Source organism: Dermacentor albipictus, chromosome 6, assembly GCF_038994185.2.
Source record: "Dermacentor albipictus isolate Rhodes 1998 colony chromosome 6, USDA_Dalb.pri_finalv2, whole genome shotgun sequence".
NCBI classification, from domain to species: Eukaryota; Metazoa; Arthropoda; class Arachnida; order Ixodida; family Ixodidae; genus Dermacentor; species Dermacentor albipictus.
In genome coordinates, this window is record NC_091826.1 from 31,885,117 (window position 1) to 31,893,308 (window position 8,192).

The 8,192-nt window shown below is 45.3% G+C and overlaps 1 long non-coding RNA gene across 1 annotated transcript in view; it reads left to right on the plus strand.

The window, feature by feature from the left end:
- LOC139060930 (uncharacterized) overlaps positions 1-7,966 on the plus strand; it is a 41,241-nt gene extending 33,275 nt beyond the window's left edge. Inside the window, exon 3 of the long non-coding RNA XR_011515112.1 lies at positions 7,799-7,966. This is a non-coding gene — a long non-coding RNA (uncharacterized lncRNA). The remainder of the gene's footprint in view (positions 1-7,798) is intronic.
- The last annotated feature ends 226 nt before the right edge of the window (positions 7,967-8,192 follow it).

Below are 8,192 nucleotides of genomic sequence, written 5' to 3' on the forward strand. Positions count from 1 at the left end.
TCTGCGTCTACTAAGCGCCAATTCGTCAACACGTAACCAGAACGGCGATTTACAAGCAAGAGTGCGCACTCAAAGCAGGAAGTTTGGCTAAGCAGTCTGAGTAGCATATTTACAGCGGAGAAGAACGGAAGCACAAAAGGAAAAGAGCCAGAGGACGGGAGCCGAACGTCAACAGATTTTACTAACACACGGGCTCTAGTCAGGGAACTGAACCTGAACCTGAACCAAGTGAACCCGAACTTGGTATGGGAAGTCTTTTATGCCACCTATTTGCGCGAATAGCGTTTGGTTGTGTGTTTTACCGAATAAATTTTGCGACATGTGTGTGATGCCAGGTATGCCCCCCCCCCCCCCCCTCCCCCCCGCTTTTGCGCCTATCGCACACATTCGCGCATTCGTGTCAAAACTTTTAGCCTTCAGCGTGAGTTACGAAGAGGGAACGAGTCTTCGCCGTAAGGCACTTCGTTCTCAAAAGACCAGCGTATAATAATATCGAGAGAATGTTGTCGCAACGTTGCACATGGAGCTGATGCCAGGTATTGATGCTACTGGGGCTCAGAATTAGTGTCTCTGCTTGGGCGCAGAGCTGAAGGCTGGGAACGAGGCGAACTCCTTGAGGCTCCGGCTCCGTATGTTTAGCGCGAGCGAGAAAGTGACGCGAGATCATAAGAAAGACAACGAAAGAGAGGGCGCGTCAAGCTGCACCACTCGCGTGCGTACTGCAAACAAGAAGGCGCCGAGATGCCGACGTAATTAATACGAGCACTCTCACTCGGGCACACATCTTTTCCCTACACCTAACTGCGTCTCCACGCTCTAATTAGAGCAAGAAGGGCTCCACACCGCGTTCACTTTTCCCTGAAGGACGACGGTGACACGTGAAGACGTTGGGTGCTCCGCTCATTATGAGAGCACTCGTACTGAGAACGCTACAGCAAAGCGGAACTGGTGCGGCAGTCACCGAGCGTCGGCATTCACAAAGCTATCCGATACGTAAGGCAAGTTCTGCTTCTGGAGGGACGGGTAGCCAATCTTATTGCAGCTATTCAAGGTTCGGGTTCACACAGATGCCTAAATAAGGCTTGTCCCGGACTGGGTGCACAGCTGGTAGCGGCTGCTGAAGGTCCGTAACAAAGAGCTCTCTCTAGGTAAGGCCAGTCCTTGATCCACTGGGAGCCAGTTTGGCAGTGGCTATTTAAACTCTGTATACACGAGCATTATGGCAGTACTTATTGGGGATCCTTTAACACAAACCTCTGTTCAGATTTACAGCCAACCTGACAGCAGCTACCCAAAATCTGATTTGAATAAGATCTTATGCAACGTTGGTTCAAGATCGGCTGGTGGAAATAGGTGCCGTTGTAACGGTTATGTTGATATTTTTTGCCGCGTGGCATAATGCAAGAGCAGGCCGCTCCTTACGCCACACTCAGAGTATGTCAAAGTCTGACTCCTTTTCGAGGGCCATTTCAGTCCCTGCGAAGTACGCTCACTCTTTATGATCCCTATTGTGAAAGTACTCAATAGAAACGCACGATCTCCAAAAGAACAAGTACAACATAAGAAAAGCAGTTAGTCACTCAATATGGAGTAACTGCACGCAACTTCTCCCAAGTCATCGGGTGATTCCTGTAACCGTCTCATCGAAGAACTAGCACTGCGGTATGGGTTGCGGGCTGATTGGCTCTGGCTGTACCTTCGACGGCGCTGTCTAGATTTCGTAGGAGGGCCGCAATATTCTGAGTGGCAACGTTGTTGATACGACAGAATGAATTACGAAGGAATAAATAGTGAGTCTTCGCCAGAGTCGAAGCTGACAAGACCTCTTTGAAGTCAGGCGGAATGCTTCCTTTTCCTGCCCTTCAACTCTCACAGCGTTACCGTCCAGATCTGGTGGCGACTAATCTTGACAGCACACTTTTCCACTTGCTCAGTGTTCACGTTTGAACAGGCAGAAGTGTTCGGATATAGAACGGCGATATTGGTTGGCCAGGGATGAACCTAGCGTTGGAAGTGGTGGCGTTGTATATTTCTTTATGGCAATGTGTTTTCAGGCATGGCTTTGTACGAAGTGCATATGACCTGCTCTACAGGTTGCTTATACGCTTTGCAGCAGCTAGTCAGGAACGTGATATCGCTATATCATAAAATTTTGAGGAATGATGATGATCATCATCATCATCATCATTATCATTATTGGCATACCCTGGGGGCGACAAATTTTCACCTATTCTGCTTGATTTAATCATGTTTTGCTACATCTATCACCATCCAGTGTTTTGCGTATCTGTACTGAAGAACGCTGCATTAAAGGCTACCTTTCAGGGCGCTAGATAAGTCTGTGTGATCCGTGGCTGAAAGCCAATATAGCTGTGGCTCCTGATGGAAACTTCGATATCTTTCCCTGGAATCTGCATTTTCGGCGAGGTTGGCAAACTCGTCGAATCGCTCTGGAGCGATGTGATGTCTTCGGCGAATATGTTACAACTGCAAAAGCCTTCTTGCGTATTTACCGGAAACGGGAACTTCTCGCTCTGTGATTTGGAAAGTGCTACAAGATGAGAAGTTCAAAAGGAAGCAGGCTTCGAGTGAAGAATACAATTTGTGCAAGAACGAAGATAACGCATATTGGGGCCTAATAACGCTCACAGCCGTTGCTTAGTGCTAAGCACCTTTGCACGAGGTGGTGGATTCGATCCACCACCGTATTTCGATTGGGGCCAAATCTAACATTCTCGTATGCGCAGACATCCGTGCCCATTAAGGAACCTCAATTTGTCGAATTTATTCCCTCTCCCTTCTATTTTGCGTCTCTCGTAGCCCCAGATAGGTTTTAAGCGCTACACGGTATGAATTATACGGTCAACAATAAGCACACAAGCAACTAGGCAGCTGCGAATCTGATCAGTGAAAATCGTCCGTCATTGGCACCTTTCGATTACTGAGTCGCGCCCACCATGCACTGTAAAATAATTTACGCCCTTAAGCGTGCCCGAGGGTGAAAAATAGTTTTATGATTCGCAATTTTAGGCCCTTCTTTTGGGCATGAGGGTGTGCGTTATAAACCGATTTACACGGTTATTTACTTTTTAAGGTTGAAAATAATTTTACAGTGCAGAGTGTTCTAAATGGTGCCGTCAGTGCTCTTTAATTGCGCGCGACTGATTAATAGGAGCTGTGTACCGTGCCAGCGCATGGTGGTGATAACTTTATTGTACACAGGAGAGTTGCAAACACGCAGGTCCTTGGGCCCCCACACGGCCCCACTGCCCTCAAACGTTTATGTCCCGGAGGCTCATGACGCTGGCAGCGCATCTGCTTCCCGAAAGAGCAAGAGGCTGTTTTTGACGATAAAAGTGCACGGACTGCTTTCGGCGACGTGTCAGATTGTTTCCTCCCAGTGCGAGCAGCGGAGCGGAGAGGGGTGTGACGATGTGAAATGACAGCGAAAGAAATTGACTGTTCGAGATGAGCGTGGCAAAATAAAGCCGGCGACTTGGGAGGCGTTGTTTAGGGGCTCCGGCGAGGCTTTAATTAACAAGGGGAGCCCTGGCCCTAAAAACTGCCGTGCACGCTGCAGCGAGCTCGCCCAATATTCGAAGGGGAAAAAATGTTTTTGCGTCGAATGTTGGCTGCTATGTAGTGGCAACGAGGTAAGCCACGCGCAGAGCGGAGTCGATAGGGCTGAACAAATATTAAAGGTGAGTTCGGGGAATTCAGGGAACGCAGGGAACGAGCTCATACTCGCAGCGAGTTACCGGTAATATTAGGTTTGGCACCATCAAACCAGGCGGGAGGATCGAGAAAGTTTTGAGAAGTGTTAACCCTTGCCGAAGCATGATACGATGTGAAGTAGAAGAGGTTCCGGGTTTCACTAAAGTTGACCGAGAAGTAAGTTTTGCCGGTGTTCGCATGTAGTGGAAACCTGGATAACGGAATGAACAAAGGAAAACGCCTCTGGCAGGATCAAGCAGTGTGCGTTGTACAAGGGTTTCTTATATTCAGGTTGAAAAGACTGACAGATCGACATCTCTTTCTTGATTCGGTGGGTGGTGGTGCACGGTCGTTCTTAAGTGGCGAAGTGATTTGTCGGTGCGATTCCGCGAACGAACGAAACAATAGCCTGTTAGAAACGATGCGAGGTGCTCAGCAACTTACAACCTTCTTAAAAGGACAGCCTGCGTATAGCCGCACGATAACAAGACCGTCACAGATCTGCGATGCCCTTAGCTGCCCGGGGTCACACGTTCATGGCACAGAAGGAAGTACCATGTCTTTACCCTTGTCCAAAAAGGCCCGGGGAGCCCTTTGAACTTGCTTCTTTCGCCACTGGGATAAGGGCTTGAAAATATTATCCGAGGTCGTGAATTTGCCAGTAATCTGGATGGGTAAGCTGGCATTGAAAACGTCACTGCCATTTGCACAGACCGCCAGTCACTACCATCAATCTGTTGCATAGACGATGTTTGAAAAAAGCAGCAATCGTAACCAGCCTAGCTTTCTTCGTTCCAACGGTCTTTGTGCAGTCCTACCAGGTCACTAAATGTTGCTGCCCTGCTTGCGAGCACTTGACGAAACAACAGTAGCAGCCCCCAGCAAGCGTCCTCATTATGTGCACTATTTTGAGAACGTGCCATGTATACAGTCGTTCGTTTGTTGTATATGTAATCATCCTGGTGTCATTGTGCCATAATTATGACTCAGTGTGCGTATCGTCCCTTGTTTAAATAAAATTTTTCTAAACAGGTATGTTATTGTCCTGGTGGAATCGTGCCGTAATCTTCGTTCGTATGGTCTCTTGTCGGAATAAACTTTTTTCAGAACACATCAGTTGCAAACTGGGAGGGCTCGCAAAGAAAGCTGTGCGTTAATAAAAAGTTGGAATGATCTGCTCGTCCTGACGACAGGCAAGAGTATTGGTCAGTGAGAAGTTTTTTATTTTTGTTAAGTAGAGACCAATCAAGAACGACGGCTCCCTTCAACTTCACGCCTGAATTCACCGCTACTCCATTTCGCAGGTGTCATTAGACATATATCTAAACTGGATAAGACTTTTAGCGCTTATTACTGACGTTTAGAAAATAGAAAGGACCGTGTAATCGAGGGGAAAGAAGTACGATACAGGCATTTGCCGGTCATTGTTGCCGTGTCATTTAATAAACCTGGTTAATTGCTGTTTGAGGGTAATTTTAGGCCTCGCATCATAAACTCCTTGCATTTTATTACTAATGCGTTACACTTAGCGAGATGTACTTTTTTCATTCTAACTCCTGTTAAACGTCATTAATGGCACCACAGAAACCTTCAAAAGTGTTTTATTATTTGTTCGGCATGAGAATATATATAGAATGAAGATGCGAGGTAATCAGTTGCATGGGAAGCGGTTTTTCACGCGCTACAAAAATTGATCTATATACTCCCTAGACTTTCTTAGTAAATAAGCTATGCCTTTCTGTATGTTTCTTTATTTGTCCCTAAGAATGAACTCTCTCGAGGCAAAAGTTATTGAAGTGGATATTTTTCGTAGATTCTCTGGTCTGTTGACAAGAGCTCTGAAGAAATATATTCAGTTCTGACTTCCATTTGTGTTTAAATCTATCGACGGCAGAGAAAACTGTTTAAGATGCAATATATATTACGGTATCCCAAGCAATGGAACTCTCCTTAAACAGCAATGAATGTATCGCGTATTTCTGAAAATATCTATCATATGTTCATTTTATTTTTGTGAAACAGTTAAGGCTTATTGCATTCAGTTTCATGGAGTCACTAGTTTGTGCACTAGACCTAACCATCACCTTTAAAAGCAAACGCTTTTTGTGAAGTGCTGGGTCCAAATTCCTGGTCCTCAGTTAAACTGACGGCCAGAAAGCTACTGCGGCTGAGACGCAGCAAGCATTACGAACATCGCAGCCACGAGTTTACTCTATGCTTGGCGGGGTCATAACCTGGAGAGACAAAAACAACGCCAAAGAGACGGCGAAGATTCTTGCTTCGAGGAAAGTGGAATGGGTAGTATTTATTGGTTAGTAAAACACCTAGACGATAATGTACTGTCCAAAACGGTGTGAAAACTTCGATATGTATATATATATATATATATATCAAAGTGGGCGAAAATCGTCAAACTTCAAATATACATGACAACACATAGACGATGAAGATAAAACATCCAGAGAGAAATGTTGCACCTCAGGTTTTCGCGAGAATAGGGACCAGGGCATTCGATTAACGTCGAAGAAAGACGGGACATCTCAACGTAAACACGCAAAATAAACACAAAATTGAGGAAAGAAAGCTAGATACTAAACCAGTGGTCAGTAACGTAGGGAGGCTTCTATCGCGAAGATCCGGCAACTGCAACTGAAATTGAAACCTCATTGCCGGGGATCAGTCGGATTGGTCGCTGAACTCCTGACCAGTTTTTGGCATCACTAATCAAGCAGTGCTCTTTGTAGGGCAGAAAAAAATGTATTAGAAACAACAAAACAATGCCAACGAAAAAGTAGTATATATTATTTTTATAGCATCCTTGGTAGTGATGCAAGTACTTGTGCGATGGGGTCGCTGGTGATACAGGTGAAGCGTGGTCAACCACAAGTCAGGTGTGAAAGATGGCATGCTTGACAGGACAGCTTAACGCAACAGTGACAGGATCGGCGGCGATGTCCGTATTTCAGCGCATTGTCTCGGTCTTGCGTTTCGTTATTCCAATAACCACGACCTTAAAGATACCGCGCAAATGCTTGTAGCAAGCAATTTATTCGTACGAGGTCAAATCATTATTTTCTCTTCTGTATAGAATGTTCACTCTTTAGAGCCTTAAACACAACTGCGAATGATACCTGCAAAATAGTCACCGTGACTAAGTCTTTGTTGTAACAACTCAATATATTGCCACGAATACCACAAAGGTCATATAATAGGGCTACGAAGCTGGTCAGTGTGATCATGGCTCGTTCCCGAACAATCAACGGGAACACGCACTGCAAACTAAGCCAATGTACAACTTCACAGTAGCAGGTACATGTCATCAGCCCTCAAGCCTCGTTAAGTGGCTTATACTTTTATCTTTATATGTCCTGGTTAGTGTTAACCATTTCTACAAATGTGGATGGGACGTAGTGTACGTGAACCAGGGCGCGGGATGCATCAGGGGACTTCAGTACATTTACCTTTAGGGTTGTGGACAGTGCGCCAAGCTCTGAGTTGACAGTTTGGAGTAAGAGCCGAGTTCGAACGATGTGCATCAGGATGGTTTCACAAATCTGGAAGCATGGCATGAGATGGAAAACAGTGTGACTATTCCATTTCTCCCAGGATATGATCTCTTGTAATAAACTAGATTAACAGTCTTCAATTATCACAGCAACCGTCGCTAACCATCCCCAGTAGCGTCAGGCACTGAATGCTTACTGCTCAATTGCTGAGTTTGACGGATCCTAAGACTTATGCGCTCTGGTCTCTTTTGATCCCTTTCTCATTTATTTTGACAAATACTAGCCATATAAGTGCTAAACTGCTATCTTTGTTTCTGAAATCGCTAAGCCATATTTAGCTTTACGTCAGCCAGGAGCCCTGCACAGGACATACAATAAAAAAAAAACGTATATTCTCGTTACGGGTAACACACATAGAATTGTTAACGAGTTTGCCGTGATGTGTATGCAGCATCGCGAGTGTGTGAGGATGTCGGCGATTCCATGCAGCTTCTGGCGCTTTGTAAAGCACTAATTATGACGCCGACCACTCTCCACAAGTTTTGTTCAGAAAAAAAAAACTTGTTTTTCGTTTTCAGATAATCTGATTTAACAGACTGCATTGTGGATGCCTAGAAGGTTTTGAAGGATCATGTCCACCTTCACCCCCGTAGTCGGCCTCACATATCTTCAAAAGCACATAGAACTTTCCATCCCTCTTCAAGCTGTATAATGATCTGATAATAAACTCCTTTTCAAAATGACAATCTCGATCTCGTGCTATCATAATGGTTCCCTGAGTAAACGTTGCGTTGCACGGTACATTTTTAATGTTTTTTGACACGCCAAAGTGCGAACAAAACGGTCCCACTCTACTGCGCATGCGTGAAAAAAGGCACTACGTATGCGTACACACACAAGTACGCAAAAAGCGCAAATCCACTCTGAATATACTCATAGTTTGAGCAAGAAAGTGCGTAAAATGTATGCTCA